Source organism: Mizuhopecten yessoensis, unplaced genomic scaffold (genome assembly GCF_002113885.1).
Source record: "Mizuhopecten yessoensis strain PY_sf001 unplaced genomic scaffold, ASM211388v2 scaffold10921, whole genome shotgun sequence".
NCBI classification, from domain to species: domain Eukaryota; kingdom Metazoa; phylum Mollusca; class Bivalvia; order Pectinida; family Pectinidae; genus Mizuhopecten; species Mizuhopecten yessoensis.
Window position 1 is genome coordinate 427,641 of NW_018408788.1, and position 24,415 is coordinate 452,055.

Below are 24,415 nucleotides of genomic sequence, written 5' to 3' on the forward strand. Positions count from 1 at the left end.
CATTAACAATACTCAAAGGGTTAATCAAGACATCTCTATGGAGGCCCACATTAACAATACTCAAAGCGTTAATCAAGACATCTCTATGGAGGCCCACATTAACAATACTCAAAGTGTAAATTAAGACATGTCTATGGAGTCCCACATTAACCATACTCAAAGTGTTAATTAAGATATTTCTATGGAGTCCCACATTTCCAATACTCAAAGTGTTAATTCAGATATTTCTTTGGAGTCCCACATTAACAAGACTCAAAGTGATAATTACTAAGGACGTTTCTGTGGAGACCCACATTAACAATACTTAAAGTGTTAATTAAGACATTTCTATGGAGTTTAAAATTACCAATACTCAAAGTGAAAATTAAAATATTTCTTTGGAGTCTCACATTAACAATGCTCAAAGTGTTAATTAAGACATATCTATGGAGTCCCACATTAACAATACTCAAAGAAAGTGATAATTACTAAGGACGTTTCTGTGGAGACCCACATTAACAATACTTAAAGTGTTAAGTAAGACATTTCTATCGAGTCCCACATTAACAATACTTAAAGTGTTAAGTAAGACATTTCTATCGAGTCCCACATTAACAATACTTAAAGTGTTAATTAAGACATTTCTATGAAGTCCCACATTAACAATACTCAAAGGGTTAATCAAGACATCTCTATGGAGGCCCACATTAACAATACTCAAAGGGTTAATCAAGACATCTCTATGGAGTCCCACATTAACCATACTCAAAGTGTTAATTAAGATATTTCTATGGAGTCCCACATTAACAATACTCAAAGTGTTAATTAAGACATTTCTATGGAGTTCCACATGAACAATACTCAAAGTGTTAATTAAGACATATCTATGGAGTCCCACATTAACAATACTCAAAGTGTTAATTAAGACATTTCTATGGAGTCCCACATTACCAATACTCAAAGTGTTAATTAAGATATTTCTTTGGAGTCCCACATTAACAATACTCAAAGTGTTAATTACTTAAGACATTTCTTTGGAGTCCCACATTAACAATACTCAAAGTGTTAATTACTTAAGACATGTCTATGGAGTCCCACATTAACAATACTCAAAGTGTTAATTACTTAAGACATACAAATTTGTATTCTATGGAAGCCTACCCACACCATAGTCATAACACCATACTAAATACACCATGGCAAAATAATGCATAAACATATAAATACATGTAAAAATTATCATAATAATAAAAATAATACAGTTCAAGTTCGTTCCCACGTTTTTTAGGAATATCAAGAGCCAAACAAATCGGAGAAAAGCGCCACTAATATTTTAAACATGTTAAAATACAAAAATGGTCAGATGGTTTCATGACAAAAACAATTGGTACGAAGCAATCCATTCTCTGGATGACTCAAAACATTAGACGTCACATCAGGAAAATAGACAGCCTGTATTATAAACACAAAAAGTCAAAATAGGTAAGAGACAGGGAACACTTCCTGCACTACAAACACCTGGTACAAAAGATGATTAAAGAATCCCATAACAGGTACTTAGAAGAACTCCTGGGCATCATAACACCAAGCGAACAAGCACCAGGTGAGCAAAAATCTTATTCATCAAAGAAATTGTTCAGCTTTTTGAAAAACTGTCGACAAGACCCCAAAGGTATATGACCCCTTAAACGAGATGGTCTTCAGTATACTGACAATATAAATAAAGCAAATATCCTAAATGAACAATTTCAGTCGGTCTTTACACCCAAATCGCCTCTCAGCCTTAAACAACTCTGTCAACAACAAACCATTGACCAAGGAATTCCCACCCAAGTCCAAAAAAGTAAGTACCTACCAATGTCAAACATTACTTTCTCAGTTCCAGGTATTAACAAACTTCTTTATAAACTTAATCCCAATAAAGCGGCAGGTCCTGACGCCAACAAACCAATAGTTCTTAAAGAACTCCATAGTGAACTGGCACCCATTTTACAGGTATTATTTCGATCATCATACCAAACCGGTGAGCTCCCATCCCATTGGACCTCGGCATACGTCGCTCCATTATTCAAGAAAGGTGAGAAAAATAGAGCTTCAAACTATCGCCCCATTTCACTTACCTGTATTTTGTGCAAGGTCATGGAGCATATTGTAACATCAAACCTGGTAAGACATCTTGACACAAATAATATTATGTTTGAACTCCAGCACGGTTTTAGAGAAAAACTTAGTTGTGAAACCCAACTAGTCATGCTTATGGAGGATCTTTTCAAAAACCTTCAAACAGGTAAGCAGACTGATTTAATTTTACTCGATTTTAGTAAAGCTTTTGATAAGGTAAACCACGAAAAACTTTTATTCAAACTTCATCAATACGGGATACAGCACCTAACTCTCAAATGAATCAGAGGCTTTCTTACAGGCAGAATACAGCAAGTTGTCTTGGAGGGAGATACTTCATCAAAAGTCCCGGTAACATCAGGTGTACCCCAGGGCTCGGTCCTCGGCCCAATTTTATTTTTAATTTATATTAATGACTTGCCACTAAACATAACATCAACAGAGCGTCTCTCTTCGCGGATGACACTGCCATCTACCTAGCGGTAAGTAATCTACAAGATGCATACAGACTCCAAAAAGACCTTGACAGATTACAGTTATGGGTGAAACAGTGGGATATGGAATTTAACCCGAGCAATTGCCAGGTAATACACATATCCAGGTCAAAGACGCAAATCCCCACAGAGTATATGCTACACGGACAAGTACTTGAAACTATTCCACATGCAAAATACCTTGGTGTCACCATATCATCAAACCTGACCTGGAATAAACACATCCAAAATGTAAGTAGCAAAGCCAACAGAACTTTAAGATATATAAAAAGAAACATCAAGGTGAAAGACAAAAAGGTAAAGGCTTCAGCGTACACGGCACTGGTTCGCCCTAAATTAGAATAGTCTGCCTGTGCCTGGGACCCATACACCCAAGATCAAAGTAAACAACTAGAAATGGTCCAGCGCAGAGCTGCTAGGTGGGTGTCTGGCATTTTTTTCCCCTCTCGACAGTGTAACAGACATGTTAGGAAGTCTGGGTTGGCAAACATTAGCACACAGAAAATCCAAAAGCAGACTTTGTTTATTTTACAAAATAGTCTACCAGACAGTAGCAATCCAAATGCCACCATATGTAGTCAACCCAACGAGACTGTCAAGAAATGCCCACCCCCTATCTTTTCGGCAAATCCCTACCAAAACGGACTTTTACAAATACTCGTTTTTTCCCCATAGTCCAATGGAACGGCCTCTTGTTAGGAGCTTGCAGCAGTCCATCACTTGACACCTTCAAGAAGGCAATTAGTGATACTCCCTTTGTTAGGCCATAGACTATGTCAGCGTGTTTTTAACTTCACCCTCCCCCGTCCCCTTCACCCCTTCACCCTTTCCCCTGTCATCATAGTTCACCTACCCGATTACACTTTTTCTGGCTCTGCCTGGGAAAGAGTTCCTAAAGGTGTCCAGTGTTGATATGACCAACACCACATCAGAACTCTCTCTCTCTCTCTCTCTCTCTCTCTCTCTCTCTCTCTCTCTCTCTCTCTCTCTCTCTCTCTCTCTCTCTCTCTCTCTCTCTCTCTCTCTCTCTCTCTCTCTCTCTCTCTCTCTCTCTCTCTCTCTCTCTCTCTCTCTCTCTCTCTCTCTCTCTCTCTCTCTCTCTCTCTCTCTCTCTCTCTCTCTCTCTCTCTCTCTCTCTCTCTCTCTCTCTCTCTCTCTCTCTCTCTCTCTCTCTCTCTCTCTCTCTCTCTCTCTCTCTCTCTCTCTCTCTCTCTCTCTCTCTCTCTCTCTCTCTCTCTCTCTCTCTCTCGATAGATAGATAGATAGATAGACATTACACGTGACTCTGAGTATACAACTGAGTATAATATTCGACTTGAGGTGAATATATGATCATATGGACATATGATCATATGGACCCGAGAAAGTGACATTAACCAAGACAAAGTCCATATAACCACATACTCACTGAAACAAAAATCTTTAATTCTGATATGAGATGCTAAATAATGTTCAAATCATATGAAAGATAGCACGTTTGAAACAATGTACTAAAGAAAATACTCCATTTGGTAGAGTATTGAGATGTCCAATTTGGTAGAGTATTGAGACCTTACATATGGTAGAGTATTGAGATGTCACATTTGGTAGAGTATTGCGACGTTACATTTGGTAGAGTATTGAGATGTCCCATTTGGTAGAGTATTGAGACGTTACATTTGGAAGCGTATTGAGATGTCACATTTGGTAGAGAATTGAGATGTCACATTTGGTAGAGTACTGAGATTTCACATTTGGTAGGAGTATTGAGATGTCACATTTGGTACAGTATTGAGATGTCACATTTGGTAGAGGATTGAGATGTCACATTTGGTAGAGTACTGAGACGTTACATCTGGTAGAGTACTGAGATTTCACATTTGGTAGGAGTATTGAGATGTCACATTTGGTAGAGTATTGAGATGTCACATTTGGTAGAGTATTGAGACGTTATATTTGGTAAAGTATTGAGACGTTACATTTGGTAGAGTATTGCGACGTTACATTTGGTAGAGTATTAAGATGTCACATTTGGTAGAGTACTGAGACGTTACATTTGGTAGAGTACTGAGATTTCACATTTGGTAGAGTACTGAGATGTCACATTTGGTAGAGTATTGAGATGTCACATTTGGTAGAGTATTGAGATGTCACATTTAATAGAGTATTGAGATGTCACATTTGGTAGAGTACTGAAACGTTACATTTGGTAGAGTACTGAGACGTTACATTTGGTAGATTACTGAGATTTCACATTTGGTAGAGTACTGAGATGTCACATTTGGTAGAGTATTGAGATGTCACATTTGGTAGAGTATTGCGACGTTACATTTGGTAGAGTATTAAGATGTCACATTTGGGAGAGTACTGAGACGTTACACTTGGTAGATTACTGAGATTTCACATTTGGAAGAGTAATGAGATGTCACATTTGGTAGAGGGTTGAGACGTTACATTTGGTAGAGTATTGAGATGTCCAATTTGGTAGAGTATTGAGACCTTACATTTGGTAGAGTATTGAGATGTCACATTTGGTAGAGTGTTGAGACGTTACATTTGGTAGAGTATTGAGATGTCCAATTTGGTAGAGTATTGAGATTTCACATTTGGTAGAGTACTGAGATGTCACATTTGGTAGAGTACTGAGACGTTACATTTGGTAGAGTACTGAGATTTCACATTTGGTAGAGTATTGAGACGTTACATTTGGTAGAGTATTGAGATGTCACATTTGGTAGAGCATTGCGACGTTACATTTGGTAGAGTATTGAGATGTCAAATTTGGTAGAGTATTGAGACGTAACATTTGGTAGAGTATTGCGACGTTACATTTGGTAGAGTATTAAGATGTCACATTTGGTAGAGTACTGAGACGTTACATTTGGTAGAGTACTGAGATTTCACATTTGGTAGAGTACTGAGACGTAACATTTGGTAGAGTATTGCGACGTTACATTTGGTAGAGTATTGAGATGTCACATTTGGTAGAGTATTGAGATGTCACATTTAGTAGAGTATTGAGATGTCACATGTGGTAGAGTATTAAGATGTCACATTTGGTAGAGTATTGTGATGTCACATTTGGTAGAGGATTGTGATGTCACATTTGGTAGAGTATTAAGATGTCGCATTTGGTAGAGTATTGTGATGTCACATTTGGTAGAGTATTAAGATGTCACATTTGGTAGAGTATTGAGATGTCACATTTGGTAGAGTACTGAGATGTCACATTTGGTAGAGTGTTGAGATTTCACATTTGGTAGAGTATTGAGACGTTACATTTGGTAGAGTATTGAGATGGTATATTTGGTAGAGTACTGAGACGTTACATATGGAGGAGTATTGAGATGTCACATTTGGTAGAGTACTGAGATGTCACATTTGGTAGAGTATTGAGATGTTATATTTGGTAGAGTATTGAGACGTTACATATGGTAGAGTATTGAGATGTCACATTTGGTAGAGTACTGAGATGTCAGATTTGGTAGAGTACTGAGATATCACATTTGGTAGAGTATTGAGATTTCACATTTGGTAGAGTATTGATATGTCACATTTGGTAGAGTACTGAGATGTCACATTTGGTAGAGTATTGAGATGTCTCATTTGGTAGAGTACTGAGATTTCACATTTGGTAGAGTACTGAGACGTTACATTTGGTAGAGTATTGAGATGTCCAATTTGGTAGAGTATTGAGACGTTATATTTGGTAAAGTATTGAGATATCACATTTGGTAGAGTACTGAGATGTCACATTTGGTAGAGTACTGAGGTGTCACACTTGGTAGAGTACTGAGATTTCACATTTGGTAGAGTACTGAGACGTTACATTTGGTAGAGTATTGAGATGTCACATTTGGTAGAGTATTGAGGTATCACTTTTGGTAGAGTACTGAGATGTCACATTTGGTAGAGTATTGAGATGTCACATTTGGTAGAGTACTGATATGTCACATTTGGTAGAGTACTGAGATATCACATTTGGTAGAGTATTGAGATGTCACATTTGGTAGAGCATTGAGATTACACATTTGGTAGAGTACTGAGACGTAACATTTGGTAGAGTATTGAGATGTCACATTTGGTAGAGTATTGAGATGTCACATTTGGTAGAGTACTGAGATGTCACATTTGGTAGAGTACTGAGATGTCACATTTGGTAGAGTATTGAGACGTTATATTTGGTAGAGTATTGAGACGTTACATTTGGTAGAGTATTGAGATGTCACATTTGGTAGAGTATTGAGATGTCACATTTGGTAGAGTACTGAGATATTATGATTGAAACGACGTCATAAAGTGACTATTGACCTCATGTTTCTAGAATAGTAACACCAATCGATATCACAATTCATCGACCTTTACGTGATTAGGATCAAACCATACAGGAAATATTTCTGATATAAGACTATGACAAATCAGCTTAACATATAATCCTGTATTTCAAAATTTATCTTAAAGCATTACATATTTTTAAAAAGATATTTTTAACCACCTCTATATATATATAAGATAATGTAAATTGTCATACCTTTTATAGATATTTTTGTTTTTAATTTATACGAGATATTTTAAATTATTTATGCGAGAATTTTATTAGAACTATATTTGTAAGCTGACTAAATTAATTTTACATTTTAAAACCTATATACGTGTTTATGTAAGATATATTACATATTTACCAAGATACGGGTTTTATTCTGTTTATTATATACTTACTAAATAAAAGCTACTATCTTATGATCTAATTTTCTTTTAAAATATCGAAAAAAGAAATATGTCCAAAAGGGGTGTGATACAGGTTTTGCGGGCTGATACGGGTTTTGGGATGTGATACGGCGGGGGCTGATACGGCTTTTGGGGTGTGATACGGCGAGGGCTGATATGGGTTAGAGCAATTGTGTCGTATCGCACATACAAAAAAAACTATTTAGTAGTAAGTACGTAATAAAAATATATAAGATATCTCATAAACAGACGAATCATGAGGATATCAAATATATAATAAATATTTAAGATATCTCACACAAAAATAAGACATCATACTGACATAAGATATATTTTAAATATTTAAGATATCTCATAAACAAATAACATAAATAAATAAATGTGTAAGATATCTCATAATCGCCTTCTATCCCGTCCCCTTATGCGTCCATTCCACTCCCCCCTCGTTCCCCGCTGCTCCCTTTATCTCGGTATATTCCGTCCACCCCACGCCTGTCTCTCTTCTCTGTACCTCGTTCCCCCGTTCTTTTACACATTCTTTCCCGCCCTCCTACTCCCCCACCTCCCCCTCCAGGGCTGATACATCCATTATGACAGTCATGTATACACACACATTATTATATATGACTAGCTAGCGATGGCGTAGAGGCCAACAGGGGATATTGTATTTTATCAGCACACATATCACAAAGGAATTCTTTGGAATATGTTTTCAAATCTTGATGGACATCGTTAACTGGGATTCCGACATTGGCGGATGATGTCATGCAAAGGTAAATTATTTACATATTCATGGCACGTCCTTGGAGAACGTTCTGGAATCCGAAAAGAGCGTTGTCCTGTGTTCTATGTATGACGTCATTAGTTTGGAATGCCGGACTGCTTTTACAAATATCGTTTTATCCATTTTATTATAAACTTTTATCCAGATGTGTAGAGGTCATTTGCCATTTCCTCGCACCTATAGTGACCTAAAGCTTGAGTGCATGAATACATGTTCAATTTCATCACATGGCGTAAGTACATATACTTCCCCTTATAAAAAAATGTTATTACTTATTGTTCATGCAAGGTTTGATTGACCCAGCAAGTTGTTTAGTCCTCACACACTTGCAATTATTTCATCACTACTTTCCGTATAAAACACTTGTGCTAAAACTACAGGCGGTTGTGTAACCTTACCTACCAGCAGTTCCAATGTGATTCATGTAGGTATACGTATGATGAAGTATTGTATTTGCGGACTAGTGTATGTCTATCTGCTAATGAGTACTGATGCGCCGCCATGTTGAGATGAAGTAGTTGTTCCAATGTCGATTATAACTGTCTTACAACTGTTCCTTGCTGGGTTTGATCACACTTCAACTAAGGGTGCTCACTATAACATAGGGTCGGCATTTATACACTCACAAAAATGTTCTATAATATGATGAAATCGAATCATATAAGAGTGTTTTTGTATTATAGTAAATTAACTAATTTTCATGACAGAGAGTTTTAACTGCCTGTTTGGGAATCTCATTTTCAAAGTTAACAAAATGCAACCGATCCTAACCGAGAAATATTAATATTTGCCTGTGTTACATGTCATAGGGATAAGTCGGAATGTATGGACTTCCACTGATATAATGACAGACCTTTTAACGTTTATGAATCTTGGTAAAGCTTAATTAAAGTCAATTTATATACACTCAATCAAAACGTGAACTAGGGGAATGAAATGATAAGAAACTACAAAGCGAATTGTGTAGCACAATACATCAGATGTACCATGAAGAAAGGGAAACAATACCCTTATTAAACACCGTAAATAAATTCTTGGAGTTTCAGTGGTTTGAATTTCTTTAAAATACTTTAGAATATGGCACTGTCAGTTTGCAAGGGAAACGATTCGGGTTAAACAATGCTGCCTCTGTTTCATTAAAGAAAATTCGACCAAAGCATTTATCGTGCTGAAAACATGGTCTTGTTTCTTGTTAACATTTGAATGTTAAAGGAAAATACTCTCATTTCTATTACCTATAAGCATTAGCTAAAAATAGTTATGACAGACAGGAAAAAACATCTACGCTTGTGTGTTCAACAGGAAGTAATAACGAAAACAAAAATTACCACAACGTCACTTCAGAACGACGAAATATCAATTGAAATATATAGAAAAAGGCAACAAAAGGCACACTCAGGACATCATTTCAAACGTGAGGGACACCATATCAAACGACAAGAGACACAAGATTAAACGACGAGACATCAGATTAAACGACGAGAGACCAGATTAACGATGAGGCCATATTAAACGACAAGAGACACCAGATTACCCGACGAGACACCAGATTAAACGATGAGAGACCAGATTAAACGATGAGAGACCATATCAAACGACGAGAGACCAGATAAATGTACGAGAGATATCAGATTAAACGACGAGACACCAGATTAAACGACGAAAGAAATCAGATTAAACGATGAGAGACATGTTAATGGACAAGCGACACCAGATTATACGACAAGAAACCAGATTAAACGATGAGAGACCAGATCAAACGACGAGACACCAGATAAAACGATGAGAGACCAGATTAACGATGAGGTCATATTAAACGATGAGAGACCAGACTAACGATGAGGCCATATTAGACGATGAGAGACCAGATAAATGTACAAGAGACATCAGATTAAACGACGAGAGACCAGATTAAACGACGAGAGACCAGATTAAACGATGAGAGACCAGATTAACGATGAGGTCATATTAAACGATGAGAGACCATATTAACGATGAGAGACATCAGATTTAAACGACGAGAGACACCATATCAAACGACAAGCGACACCAGATTAAACGATGAGAGACCAGATTAAACGACGAGACATCAGATTAAACGATAAGAGACATGTTAATGGACAAGCGACACCAGATTATACGACAGGAAACCAGATTAAACGATGAGAGACCAGATGAAACGACGAGACATCAGATTAAACGATGAGAGACCAGATTAAGCGACGAGACACCAGATTAAACGATGAGAGACCAGATTAAGCGACGAGACACCAGATTAAACGATGAGAGACCAGATTAAACGACGAGACATCAGATTAAACGATAAGACACCAGAGACAAGATTAGCGATGAGGTCATATCATACGATGAGAGACCATATCAAACGACGAGAGACCAGATTAATGTACGAGAGACATCAGATTAAACGATGAGAGACATGTTAATGGACAAGCGACACCAGATTATACGACAAGAAACCAGATTAAACGATGAGAGACCAGATTAAACGATGAGAGACCAGATTAAACGACGAGACATCAGATTAAACGACGAGAGACCAGATTAAACGACGAGACATCAGATTAAACGATAAGACACCAGAGACAAGATTAACAATGAGGTCATATCATACGATGAGAGACCATATCAAACGACGAGAGACCAGATTAATGTACGAGAGACATCAGATTAAACGATGAGAGACATGTTAATGGACAAGCGACACCAGATTATACGACAAGAAACCAGATTAAACGATGAGAGACCAGATTAAACGACGAGACATCAGATTAAACGATGAGAGACCAGATTAACGATGAGGCTATATTAAACGATGAGAGACCATATCAAACGACGAGAGACCAGATTAATGTACGAGAGATCAGATTAAACGACGAGAGACCAGATTAACCGACGAGAGACATCAGATTAAACGATGAGAGACAGGTTAATGGACAAGAGACACCAGATTATACGACAAGAAACCAGATTAAACGATGAGAGGCCAGATTAAACGACGAGACACCAGATTAAACGATGAGAGACCAGATTAAACGACGAGAAACATCAGATTAAACGACGAGAGACAGATTAACGATGAGGCCAGATTAAACCATGAGAGACCAGATTAAACGACGATAGACATCAGATTTAAACGACGAGAGACACCATATTTAAACGACGAGAAACACCATATCAAACGATGGGAGACACCAGATTTAAACGAAGAGAAGCACGAGATTTAAACGACGAGAGACACCATATCAAACGACGAGAGACAACATATCAAACGACGAGGCACACCATATCAAACGACGGGATACACCATATTTAAACGACGAGAGACACCATATCAAACGACGAGAGACACCAGATTTAAACGAAGAGAAGCATGAGATTTAAACGACGAGATACACCAGATTTAAACGACCAGAGAGGGAGCGGAAAAAACCTATAAAAGACATGCTGAAAATCCACACAAAACTCTTAACGCCACTGCTCCACAAAGGCAAACATGCCCTGTACCATATCAGACACCTATCATGATGTCATCTGTCGTTACTTAGTTTTTTTAGGTTTTTTTGTTTGGTTTAATGGCCTTCATCAGTTAACGTCATATACAGACGCGTGCCTAGTAAGACACTACCGAAAACAAGGAGAAGGGGAGTGAGAAAACCACAGCACAAGTGTTACAATGGGGCAGCAGATCCATGTTGGTTTCCTCGATGCCGCATAAGCAGAAGACACAGAAGAAAACCTCCAATTCTGCAAGAATCTACAAATTGGTCTCTGCTTAAAATGTACTGTAAGATACATTTTGATACAGCAGGCATTTTCTTTCCCGAAACCTTGGCTAGTCTTCAGGCTAACCCAGGACGGCATGTGGACAACCTGCTGTATAAAACATAGTGAACAGAGTCTTTAACCATGAATGACATTCAAACATGACTTTGCTTGAATACAGTTCACGATGTCGATTCCAACAATTCCTTAATGTAGAAAACTTTTAATTAAAAGTTCACTAGGACACATTTACCCGGAAAGATACTTCGAGAGGATCTCGATAAGCTTATCAAAGGTGATTTAAGTAGACTTATTACTGCAGAGACAGGGAAAGCAGCGGTCGTACAATTTAATCGTCACGTTTGTAATAGTTTCGTATTAAAGCGGCTATGATTGACATGCCGTGGGCAAATACCAGTGCATGAATTTAATCGTCACGTTTGTAATAGTTTCGTATTAAAGCGGCTATGATTGACATGCCGTGGGCAAATACCATGAAGCTGACAATGGGTATTTACGGGCCCATTATTCAATTGGGCGTTCTGAAAGGTAAGTTTCTGATATACCAAATCATAATCGAACGATAAAGGAAATTTTGGTTAAACAATATGTTTGTTAAACAAACAAATCAAATATTCTCCTTAAGTGATATAATCTTAAACTGTCAACATAATTAACTGGACAGTTGTAGACTATTTAACTCTCAATTATCTCTTGTGAAAGTTACAATATCATAACGGCAACAAAGCCTATACAGAAACCTATGATCAGAATCGTGGCCATTTCTTGCTGTTTAAACGATATTGCATTAGAAGAAGTTTCACCGTTTGTTTTACCTAAACTAGCATTTCAGGAAGAGGTTCTTAAATTGTTAAATTTCGGCTTCAAAATAATTAAATTCAGTCCTGTTGGTTTGGTTTTGTTTCCGTTAACGTTTTATTAAAAGCTAAGGTCATTTAAGAACGTGCATGTTTGTATATGTGTGGCGGAGACAGGGTATGCTGATGTACTTGCTTCCTTGTGATAGCGCGGATATGATGCCGTCTTTATAGTGTTATCTCACTGAAATACCATGCCAAAGGCAACCAGCACAGCACTCCACCGGACACATTTTTCTGACAGCGGGTGAACAAGTTGTTGCCATTCCATAAAATGCTGAACGGAAAGTAGGGAATAACAGCTACCATTTTAAGGACTTTGATATTCCCTGGCCTGGGGACAGAACCCATTGCCTTCCTCACCTTGGCGAACGTTCAACATTGAAGTCAAAAGTGTGGTATTGCCAAGCAATGCGTTGCCAAGCAATGCGCTAGGAAACAAAGGGAAGTTAGAAGTAAGTAGAAAGCACATAAATACCCCAAATATTGCAATGGGAGCAGCTGATTTATTTTGGTCGCTTTTGTGTCCCCAAGTAGGAGGAACAAAAGCAAATCCCCAGTTCTGCAGGGGGTTTCATATTAGTCGCCTCGATACATTCAGTGCGTTACAGCAGGTACATACTTTTCTCGATCCCCAGTCTGCAGAGGTGATCAGTCCTGTTCACAAACTTAAAGGTTGATAGTTTGAGTGGAAGAATCATTGATAATGTATGAAATTATATATACATTTGTAATTTAAATCCATAATTAAGTCGTACAATACTTTGAAATTAGTTTCTCTCTTTAGGAGGGGACAGCAAACACCAACGTATAAACATTAAAAACGATTAATAGTATTGTGTTGGTGGGACGTTCACACTATTATGTGGTCCTGTAAGAATCATGATATCCTGCAAAATTAAGATTCAACAAAAGCAAACATATTTATGCATAAAATATCAAACAAAAAAATAAATAATCATATCTATGAAATACAAGTGCTTGTTTACATTTCTCTATTGTATCCTGTAAGAAATATTGTATTTTTTGAGTCTTTTATGAATTCGTTCTTTTGAACCTGGTTCAACTCGAAAAAGCAAACGATTCAAATGTTGAGTCTATCAAAATATAGTACAGATTCGCTCCCATCCCGCAGATGAGGTTATACATATGGCAGCTTAAGAAAGTGATTTGTCCACCATCTCTATCTTGTTTCGTCCTTCCTTGTCACGACATTTTGCTTCTGTTATGGTGTCTCCTTGACTCTCATTTTGTCTCGCCTTTCAATTTTGCATGTGATTATTTAAAAGTGTAGCCAACCCAACTAAAGCACAGTATCTATTTGTCAAAATTTTGCATACAAAACGATTTATCAGTATGGCTTTGGAGAGTCTTTTCAATTACAATTTAACGTAAACTATGACAACTATCTGCATATTAGCAGAAGTAGTTTTGATGTTCCTCTCGCATCATTTGACTCATGTATTGTTGATTGTATGTTGATTCAGATACGCTGTTTTGATTGGCTATACTGGCTTCCTGTTTTAATCCTTAGTATAAACACGAAAAATAACCTACTTATCCCAATGCAAATACATTTGAACAAATACTATGTGTATAATGTTGTGGGGGAATCTGTATCTCCTTATGCTAAGTAGTTCACCGTAGTAAAGTACTCTTGTGAAATTTGACGGCATTTCCAATTACACGTCACTTAACAGCAGGCAGACTAATCGGAAAAGGGTTTCAAAATTGGTAATTTGGACCGGACCGGCTCGTGCTCGTTCGGTTGTTACCGAAGCGGAAATTTCAGAAAGTGCGTCAGCGTCCTGTTATCAACGATTTTAGACATCAATTGTTTTATTACGATTGGCGATTCTTAGAAAATGTATGTCCGTGTTAATAACATGCTGTACCTTTCGATATATGTGAGTATTTTTTCTGGGAAGATTTTTTAATGGTGTCTTCGGTAATAACAAATATATTTCACTCGTGTGGCTAATATTTTGATATTTTTCACTCGTGCTGCGCATATTAAAATATTAGCCACACTCGTGAAATATATTTGTTATTACTGAAGACACCATTAAATACCCTCTATATATTGTTGGCGCGATCAGCTGTGCGCATACATGTATGCACGTGATATGTGGTGACGTTGACCTCGAAATAAACGTTAACGAGACGTGATCCGCCCGCCGATGACATAACACTCAGACATATCTTGCCGCCCGCCCAGAACATTCATCACCCACGCCTAGTGCTCTTACATCGGCAAACAGTTGTAAAACACAACGATACAATCAATAACGTAAAATATGAGGCAGGTCAACAATTCGTCAAAAGTCATGCATATAATAAGAGTTCATTACAGCGTTAACATTCCTTTTCAGGTTTAGAAATTGTAAATTGATTTCATTTATTATATCGACTAAGCTGACAATTTTCAACAGTGGGGTGTGACAATGTACAAATGGCGTGCATTCATAGATTCTAGCATCATCATGCATATCACTCGAGAACAGTCTTTTTGTTCTCGCTTTTACCTTGAGAAGGTTTTCCGAATCTGGTTTTGATAAAGCTGACGAGATTCGAGTGCCTTAACTCTAGCGTTTACTGCACAGCATTGTTACATGTACATAAAGATATCTCATGTTATTACTTGGCACCGCGGGATCCCCGTATTGAGCCTCATCACGGCATCACGTAGATCTGATAAATGCGATATAACCAGGATAACATTGTATGGGTCAATCTGACTTATCATCGCAAAGGTCTCGTGTCAAACATCGCTGTGAAATCTCGAGGTGCAGGTAGGTCATTCATTATGTCAATTAATTAGTGGATCAATCAAGTAACATGTCATATAATTGATGTATGATATCGATACCTTGTCATAAGTGTCGTCATATCTTCAATGGGCGTGCACAAGACCATTAGAAGTTAGAGCATACATATGCTCCTGGAGTATATTGTTGATGAGTCTTATAACGTCATTTGTGTCAAAGCAGTTACTGTTGAACATATCGGATAGGTCAAAGTAGTGTTATACGATGCTTTAGTTGGACATAACTTAATTTGGGACGGTATCGTTAGTTACAGTTAATTAATCTAAATGTGTCCAAAGATTTGTTCGCCTCTGTGGTTCAAACGCCATCTTGTCGAGACACTAACGACAGCCGTTACGTTTACACTGCTTTATGGTCATAAGTTTTACTTTTTGTCGCAATTGAATGTTCACCAGAGTACCTTTACTGTAGATGTGAAATATGTATCTCGCGATTTATTTTAAGTACACGTCATGGTTGCCTGTGTTTGAAGGTAGATATTTGAGAAAGCTTGTGAAAATTTGCTATTATTCACATCGGTAGATTGTCCGTTTCATTAGCTGTAAAATAGTTGTTAAAATGTATCTCAGTTATGACGGCGTTATTTCAATATATCTTAATAAAGATCGACGTATTCTTTGTCTGTCCGACATATTGCGCATTGGTGCATAAACACTGATATAATACAAGCGTATTGAAGTTGTTAGAGAGCTGGAAATCAGATAATGTCGTTCCGACGGTGTCAACGTATTCATTCGTAAAGGATTAATTAACATCGAATTCAAATATTTCACAATCGCTCAAAGAAGATAAACACAGGTTATAATAATTTCGCGAGATCAAATTTTCGCCAAAACAAACGTCTTTCTAATCAAAATTATCTGTTCATGAAAATTGAGTTAATTTCAGAAAACTGGTCGCCACGTGTATTGATAAGTACATTGTGTAATCTATATGCGTGCTTTCAGGCAGAAATCCACGAGCTACGCGTCACACACAAGTGGTATATTTACTATACTGTTATGTGTGAGTACCATCTATCTGGACAAGGCGTATGTATACACATAGTGTGCACGTATTATACAGTTAAGTATGTAAATATATACATGTACATGTACAATAGTATGGGCAGACATTTTATTTAAACAAATAAACAGATATGTAAAAATTCGGCTACTCCTTCCGAACATATTTTGGCGGTACTAAAAAACGGTGACGACGAATGGAATTGTTTTCTTCCGCATGTATTGTTCACAATGCCTCAAAGGGAGCTTAATATGACAAACTAGCATATAACATCTCCCAAGTTTTCACAAAGTTTTGTCAAGTTTTAAAATATGACAATTTTATAAAATGTTAAATCACACGCGATACAAATGCATTAAAACATGGTAAAACCCACCCACAAACAATACACTTGTTTTTAATGATCGTAAGTGGTTTCCTCAATAGTAAATTTTATCATGCTCGTGTATTCTATATTGCATAGGCTTTCAAATCATTTACTGTTACTAAATTATCATTATAACTGTAATGTGATCTACACAGGCAACGTGCGTGTAAAACATATTGAAGACGACACGTGCATATATATGTGTGACACCACTTTGACCCCTAGAGATGTATCTGGCTCGCCACATTATGTGGTAAGCGTGTGCGGAGATTTTACATATGTTTCTATTGAGAAACGACAGCATGAGTAAGAGTAAGGTGAATATTCTAAGAACGGCGTGGGATGGGAACATCTCAACCCTTCGGATTTGTCCAGGACACAACAACCGTCCAATAAAAGGTGTCAGATTTCGGGTTTCTCCATTCCAAGCCATAACACTCGTATGATCACCCTGTTTAACCAATTTCTCTAAGTAGGTGTTTATGTTTATGAGTCAACAAGCCATCTAAAAGATGGTATAGTCACTATTTAATTCAACCTTCTGATAAATCATATCTCAATATCCTAAGTAAACATCAAAATTCAAAAATATAATTTCGATCACTTGTATTTTGGATATTGAAATGGTTTATCGCGACGTTAACTAAGTCAATAGTAAAAGACTGAAGCTGATGTCATTGTTTAAAAGATTTACCAGCATTATAACATGTCAATCACTTTTGTGACCCTACTGGATATTACGAAATGACAACTTCACTTAAATGTTCCTTTATATACCTTGGTAATGCAGAGCTTACTTTATCTTCTACTTCAAACTGTGTAGATAATACTTTACCAGCCTTAAATCAAGATGGGTTTTGCGATCCGAGTCCACGGAAATCATTGTGAAATTCCCCAAATAATGTTAGCAGATTTTGAAAAAGACAACGAAGGCTCAGTGGCCTAAACTAATTAATGTACTTAGGAAAATGTGTCACATCGTTGCATTCTGTTGTGTTATATAACAACTGTGTAATGAAAATGTGTAAATGAAAAGTACATTCATTTAAATAACAAGAGTAATTAAAGTTTGTTTTATACAAATAATAAATGTTACTAAAGGACACTTTGTGTACGTTTATTAATTTCACACGGTCACCAGGTCCTGGGTTTTAAATGTATTTCCGGTAAAATATGTTGTCGGGGTATTTTACTATTTACTACTAACGTCGCTATGTTTCAACACCAAAGTACAAATTAAGTATATCCAAATTCCATATATGAGTTCCGAGTATATATATATATAATCGCACGCCCTCCATCCATTTTAATCATGCTAAGATTATGGGAATTATTGAACCAAAGAAAATAACTATATTTCGAATTAAACATATATATTAATGCATCGTTATAGAGGTGAATTAATACAGTGGTTACTACGAAATAAAAAAATAAAAAGATACATGTCTTTTTATCCCCAACTTTCACCGAAACGGGGGATATTAATTTGGGTTTGTCTGTCTGTCCGTCTGTCTTTCTGTCACGCTTCGTTTCCGTGCAATAACTACAACAAATGTTAACCGATTTTCCTCAAACTTGGTCACAGGGTGAGATGTGTTAAGGGCTCGGCCAAGTACGATTTCAGCGGACCCCACTTGTAGGGGTTATGGCCCCTTGAATAACGAAAAATGCCATTATCTGCCGTTTCTGTTAATTAACTCTCGCAAATATTATTCGATTTTCTGCAAACTTAGTAACAGGGTTCAACGCATTAGGGGCTCGGCCAAGTTTGACAACCACTTTAATCGGACTCTATTTGGCAGAGTTATGGCCCCTTGATTAACGAAAAACGTCATTATCCGAGTTTCCGCTTAATTAATAACTCTAGCAAATATCAGCCAAATTCCTTTAAACTTGATAACATTGTTTGTGTTCCTCTGTCTTTCCACCCATCTCGGGCACTCTTTGGTTTTCGTGTGATAATTGCTGTATATATTGTTAAGATGTTTCAACCAAATTCCTTATATACATCCAACTCATGCTAAGTTTACCAACCGATGTGATTGTGCATATTTACGGATAATCAATGAGGTATATATATATTTCAGGCTATACATTATGCCTAAACAGCACGATGCTCACATGTTTAAACCTAACCTCAATAATGCTAACCTACAATATGTCCTGCAAGCGGGGGATATAATTTCCACGAATTTGCTTGTTTATTTCGCATTTATGTGCCATGATGATTGTTTGACCTTGGATAATAAGAATTCCAATTATTACTTGTATGCCAATTATCCTCTTGAACTTTTAATGAAATGAATCACATATCCCTCGGACAAAACCTTCTATTTCGACACATTTAAGAGTATACTTCTTGAAAAACACAACAAAGGCCGAAATTAAATATACTAAGGACGATATTGTGAGAATGATTAAGTTCCTAGTAGACAATGTGTAGCTCGGTGGCAGGATTTTCCAGTAGAATGTAGGCATTCCTTTGGGGACAAACTGTACCCGTCGTCTTGTCGATTTTGTTTTGTTTTCATATAAAGCTGAATTGATTAATATGCTTATCAGGATTGCCAAGACTTTCAATTTAACGTTCAGAAATATCTACGAAGTTTTGACTGTGAAAAACAAGAAATGCATTGACTATATCAATCGTATATATACTTCTGGGCTTGAAATTAAGGACACCACAGACTCTTCTCCTCAAGCTGATTTCCTCGATCTGTACTTACGTTATGATCAACAGTGACGGCTTAGTACAAAGCTGTAAGATTAGCGGGACGATTTCGACTATCCGATCGTGAAGTTTCCTTTTTTTAATAGTAACATCCCTGACTTTCCTACTTTCGACAGATTTCACAGTTGCAATCATGATCTTGCAGAGCTTTATGCTATTTCTTTGTGTGATATGAAGGTCGATAATTTTAAATATGCCGGGTGGCGCCGATGAAGCAGACGACACTTACCCTTCCGGAACACCTTGTCTTACACTCCTTCTACTTTTTCAAAGGTATCCATGTAAATCGGTCTTTTGTTCATATCTTGTACTCGTTTTATCGATTTTGAATTCGAATTATGGCTTTGTTTATACTTCGATATTATCATACTGAACGTAAGGCAAAGAATAACAACAACCCTTTTAAACCTGCATTTTTCTCTGACAATGAGGTGCATGACGTTTTCCTTGTTTTAATGTCCCAACAACTTCTGTTTGCAGTTCGAATACTGTCCATGTATATTGATGCTGTGGTATGTGTTATCCATGTGTGGTAAATATGTGATGTACTTTATCTGTGTGGGATAATGGCGCTGTAAATTTGTTCCTTATTTCTCGGTGTTACGGTATATTTGCCAACGTGTGTTCGACAATTTAATCCGTATGTGTTCACGTTGAAGTGCAATTTGTCCACATCTGTTAACAATTCTCTTTCATTGTTTAAATACAAACAGAAATCCTGAAATTATTGCATATTGTTATTTCAGATTCCGTGTTTTCATTTCCTTGTATCAGATTGATTGTACTTATACTGCGTATAGTTTTATTCTGAGAGTCACTTTATGTACTTATTTACAATAGGACTCCATAGTAATATATAAGGCGGTTAACTACAAATAATAATGCAAAGTCACTCTGTGTGCTGTTGTGTCTTTTTCTACTAAGTAAGATATACATATTGATGATGGCTTTGTTTTACAGGACATACCGGTGACGATAACCACACACGTAACATGTAGATCGCCGCACGATGAAGTCATGTGAGATTGAGTGTCATTTGGTCATGCTTGTAGACCTCGTGATGGTAAGTATTGTAAATATAAACAACATCGTCAATAAATAGGTATATACCCATACCCCGAATTTTGAAAGCTTTTATACTACGACTGTCGTTTTCGTTTATTTTATTTAATGTTTTCAAACACGTTAAGGCCTGTTTTACTGCCACAATGTTCCCAATTTATTTTATGTCTTTTCTTTTCATCTTGGAGTTTTGTCCGTTTTATATAAGTCATGAAACAACAAAAAGTGTGTTGCGGCTTAGAGGTAATTCCCCGTGTCAGTCTGTTCTTCTCTCATTTTGATGTTTTGCATATATATTACCTGGATAGCAATAACGGTAAAGTGTGGGTTTGGCAGTTGAAACGTTCTGAGGTGCAACCTTGCAGTTTCTGCTGTTGCTTTTCAAGTGCTCAGTTTTTTAACAACTATAGTTCTGTAAAATACGTCTAAATATATCATATATATGTATTGTTCTGTAGAATAAAACTTAAACAAAAGTGCATATTAGTGATAGCAGCTAGTATGTATTTAAATTAGCAATACTTTAAAATCAGTAATGAAAGCACACCGGTGAACGAAAATATAACCAAGAAAATATGTTACTATAAAATAGCAATAATAAGAACGCATCAATACATGGAGGCATTATCAAGAAAATCTATTAAATGTATATAATAACGACATTGAGGGATCACCTGTGAACGTAAAAGTTACAAGAAAACGTATTGAAATAGATCAAATAGAAATAGTAACAGCATACAAAAGAACGGAATTCTAATCAATAACAAAAATCTTTGAAATTTTATATTTGTATTTGCTCTGTACTACTTAAGGTAATAGGATTGTGTCACCATTTCTCAGTAGAATTTCTTCAAATTTTGTAGTTGTATTGCTTTGAGGTAAAGAAAATGTTCTGCAACAAAAACAATATAGGTTGTCAGAATTTTAAGGTTTTTAAATGGAAATTTATGTAAAAAGGTGTGAATTCTGAAATCTATTTTTTCAATATTTGTTTAGCGTAAGCGGTTCATGTTATGTGATTCATTGTGAATACGTCAAGAAACTTTAATGTGTAAATGTAAATCTAAGTGTGTACATTTAATTCCACCATAACACACCAACACACACGAATATCTGTTAAATATACTAAGCAAATGAAAATGTTCTTTTGCAGAAAAAACACCATTTTAACAAAGGATTTAAATGTCCCAGTTCCAGACAGGATGGTATCGGCAGGAGGCAGCTTTCTACGGGAAACCCTTGTGCCAATGTTCTTCTTATTTCTCGTCATGAACAATGCCTCATTTTCGAATTCCATGTCTATTCCAAATAATGTCGAACAAAACGTCACAATTTTTACCGACACAACTGTCCAATCACATTCCACGAAGGCTGACCGTTGCATACAGTGCATACTGCCATCTGGCGAGGATTTCAAACATAACGCATTTATCAAAAGGCCGCCGGAGACCTACATAGCGTATAAAGAAAGCACCGCTAAATTCGAATGCATTCCTAGGTCATTTAACAACTCTAATGGTGATGTCACCGTCACATGGACAATTCCGTTTTCTGTTCCGGTGACGACATATGATAAACTACATTCCCAGGATGCAACGGGGGCGTTTATAACTCCAAACAGCTCTATTTTGATTATGAAAAATGTGCAGCCCGAGTTCTCCGGAATTTATCAGTGCGTGGTGGAGACTTCGGAAAGTACTATAATAGCTGAAATGGACTTGGTCGTTCGGATATATTTTGTGGACATGTACAGCTGGCTCATCGCGGGAATTCCTGGTTTTTTACTCGTAGCCATGTGTTTAGTTATCGTCTTCTTTTATTGCAAAATCGAAAAAAATCGCAGGGAGTTCTATCGTGCACGTCGAATTATTAAAGAACAACAAGTTTTATACAAGTATTAACGTTTCGATATGTCATTTAATATTTCTTTTAAATAAAGCAGAACTTGATAGCTGCATATTTTATTCGATTATTTGTCAATTTCTTTAACTAAATACATGTAAATTATTTTCGTCCTCTGAGCTATGAAATTCGAAATACTTGAAATAGGACAATTCAGGGAAACCCGGAACGCTGCACTTACAGGCGTTGCTTTAACATATCAGCGAAAACCGCCATTGTTAATCCAAAGGATTCTTTAAACAAACTGTCTCCTATTTTATAGATGTATTTGTAGTCTCTGCTTGTGCAACCAAACAGCCTTTCGAATATGGAAAAAAACGAATCTGTCAAAATGATGTGCTGATCCCCTATACCTTTGACTATACATAAATGCGACCGTTATGTCTAATTTGTTATTTTTGTTGTTGGATCCAGAAAATACGGGTGGAAATAATAAGGAAATTTCTAAAATGAAAGACTGGAGCTGATGCAAAAGGATAAAAGAGATAAAACATGACCTTCAATTTCAGAGTGGTCAGGGACCCATGATTAGGTCATTCGGTAAGAGATCTGCAATAACCCTCGATATCACAGTAGTCAAAGATAATTTCATTGGTTAATGACGTGTAGCATGTTTTTGCATAATTAGCTAACAATATATAAATACTTCTTCATAAATCATTCACAAAATAGCTTTCAAAATGGTGGACGTTTTTCCTCCGGCAATCTCCCATACCACTTAAATGATGAAAACACCACAGTGCAACGAAACATTTCATTATTCTTCATTTCAAATACCCTCCGTAAAATCATTTTCAAATTTCGCAGGTGTTGGAAACATCGTACTTTACTATCACCATAGTGTTTGATGGAGTTCGTGTTTTTGTATTCGAGGTTCCTAACTTTTAACCAGCAGAGAGTAAATTGAGATAGGCGACGTTGAACAGTGATGTGAATATGCTCCACCAAACTTTTGGTGGATTCCATAAAAATGAATGAACTAAGGATCATCTAAAACATATAGGCCTAGTCATTTTTAAGTCTTCTTCATGCCGACAACGGTAAATTGATAGCGATGTAATGTCTGTATGCAAGCAACTTTAAATTATAAACAGTGTTCATTGATTAAGAAAAATCACATCGAAATGTATCGTAATGATTACTTGTTTATTCAAGATTTAAATCGTTGTTTGGTCAATAAAACATGTGTGTTTCTTTAAAGTTCTGGTGTTTTGTGTCCTTGTGAAATCCGGTGTCAGTCAGTAAGCTCATAGATTTCATTCGACAATCTCCCCAAAACATGTAGTGCAGGTGGTAACAGACATCATACACACTACGATATGAACACGAATTAACCTCCTAGCTATACCTGGAAAGTGTCTTTCTGTTGGCAGCCCAAACTCCCTTTTCAGGATTAACCAATATGACAGTCCATGCAGAGCTTACATACTTGTCTGTTTATCCTGGTTTGCTCTTAAACTTAAGGTTATCCGTCATCATCTGGGGCCCCTCATTATTTTACATTCCTCAGATATATTGTATCATATTTAGATATAACCTACAGCACCGTGTGTTAGGTACAGGTTTCTTACTGCTTTCACTAATATCCTGTCGTAATTTCATATCTGTTACCCTTTTTATATTTCATCCATCCATGTTTTCTTTAATGCAAGAGCCGGTTAATCATCTCCTGATATTTGACTACACCGACAACTAGACCTAATTGTTATCTCCAAGTTATACATTTCAATTTTTATCAATGTTCTGTTAATAAGACTTAATTTGTTAGAGCCGG

At 36.7% G+C, this 24,415-nt stretch overlaps 1 long non-coding RNA gene across 2 annotated transcripts; it reads left to right on the forward strand.

Annotated features, from left to right (window-relative positions):
* The first annotated feature begins 7,874 nt into the window (after positions 1 to 7,874).
* Positions 7,875 to 23,026, forward strand: LOC110463735. Of its 2 annotated transcripts, none has more exons than XR_002464424.1 (3): positions 7,875 to 8,074; positions 20,638 to 20,740; positions 21,893 to 23,026. It is a non-coding gene; the product is annotated as an uncharacterized LOC110463735 (long non-coding RNA). The 2 variants fall into 2 exon arrangements; XR_002464423.1 differs by lacking the exon at positions 7,875 to 8,074 and adding an exon at positions 15,300 to 15,538.
* The last annotated feature ends 1,389 nt before the right edge of the window (positions 23,027 to 24,415 follow it).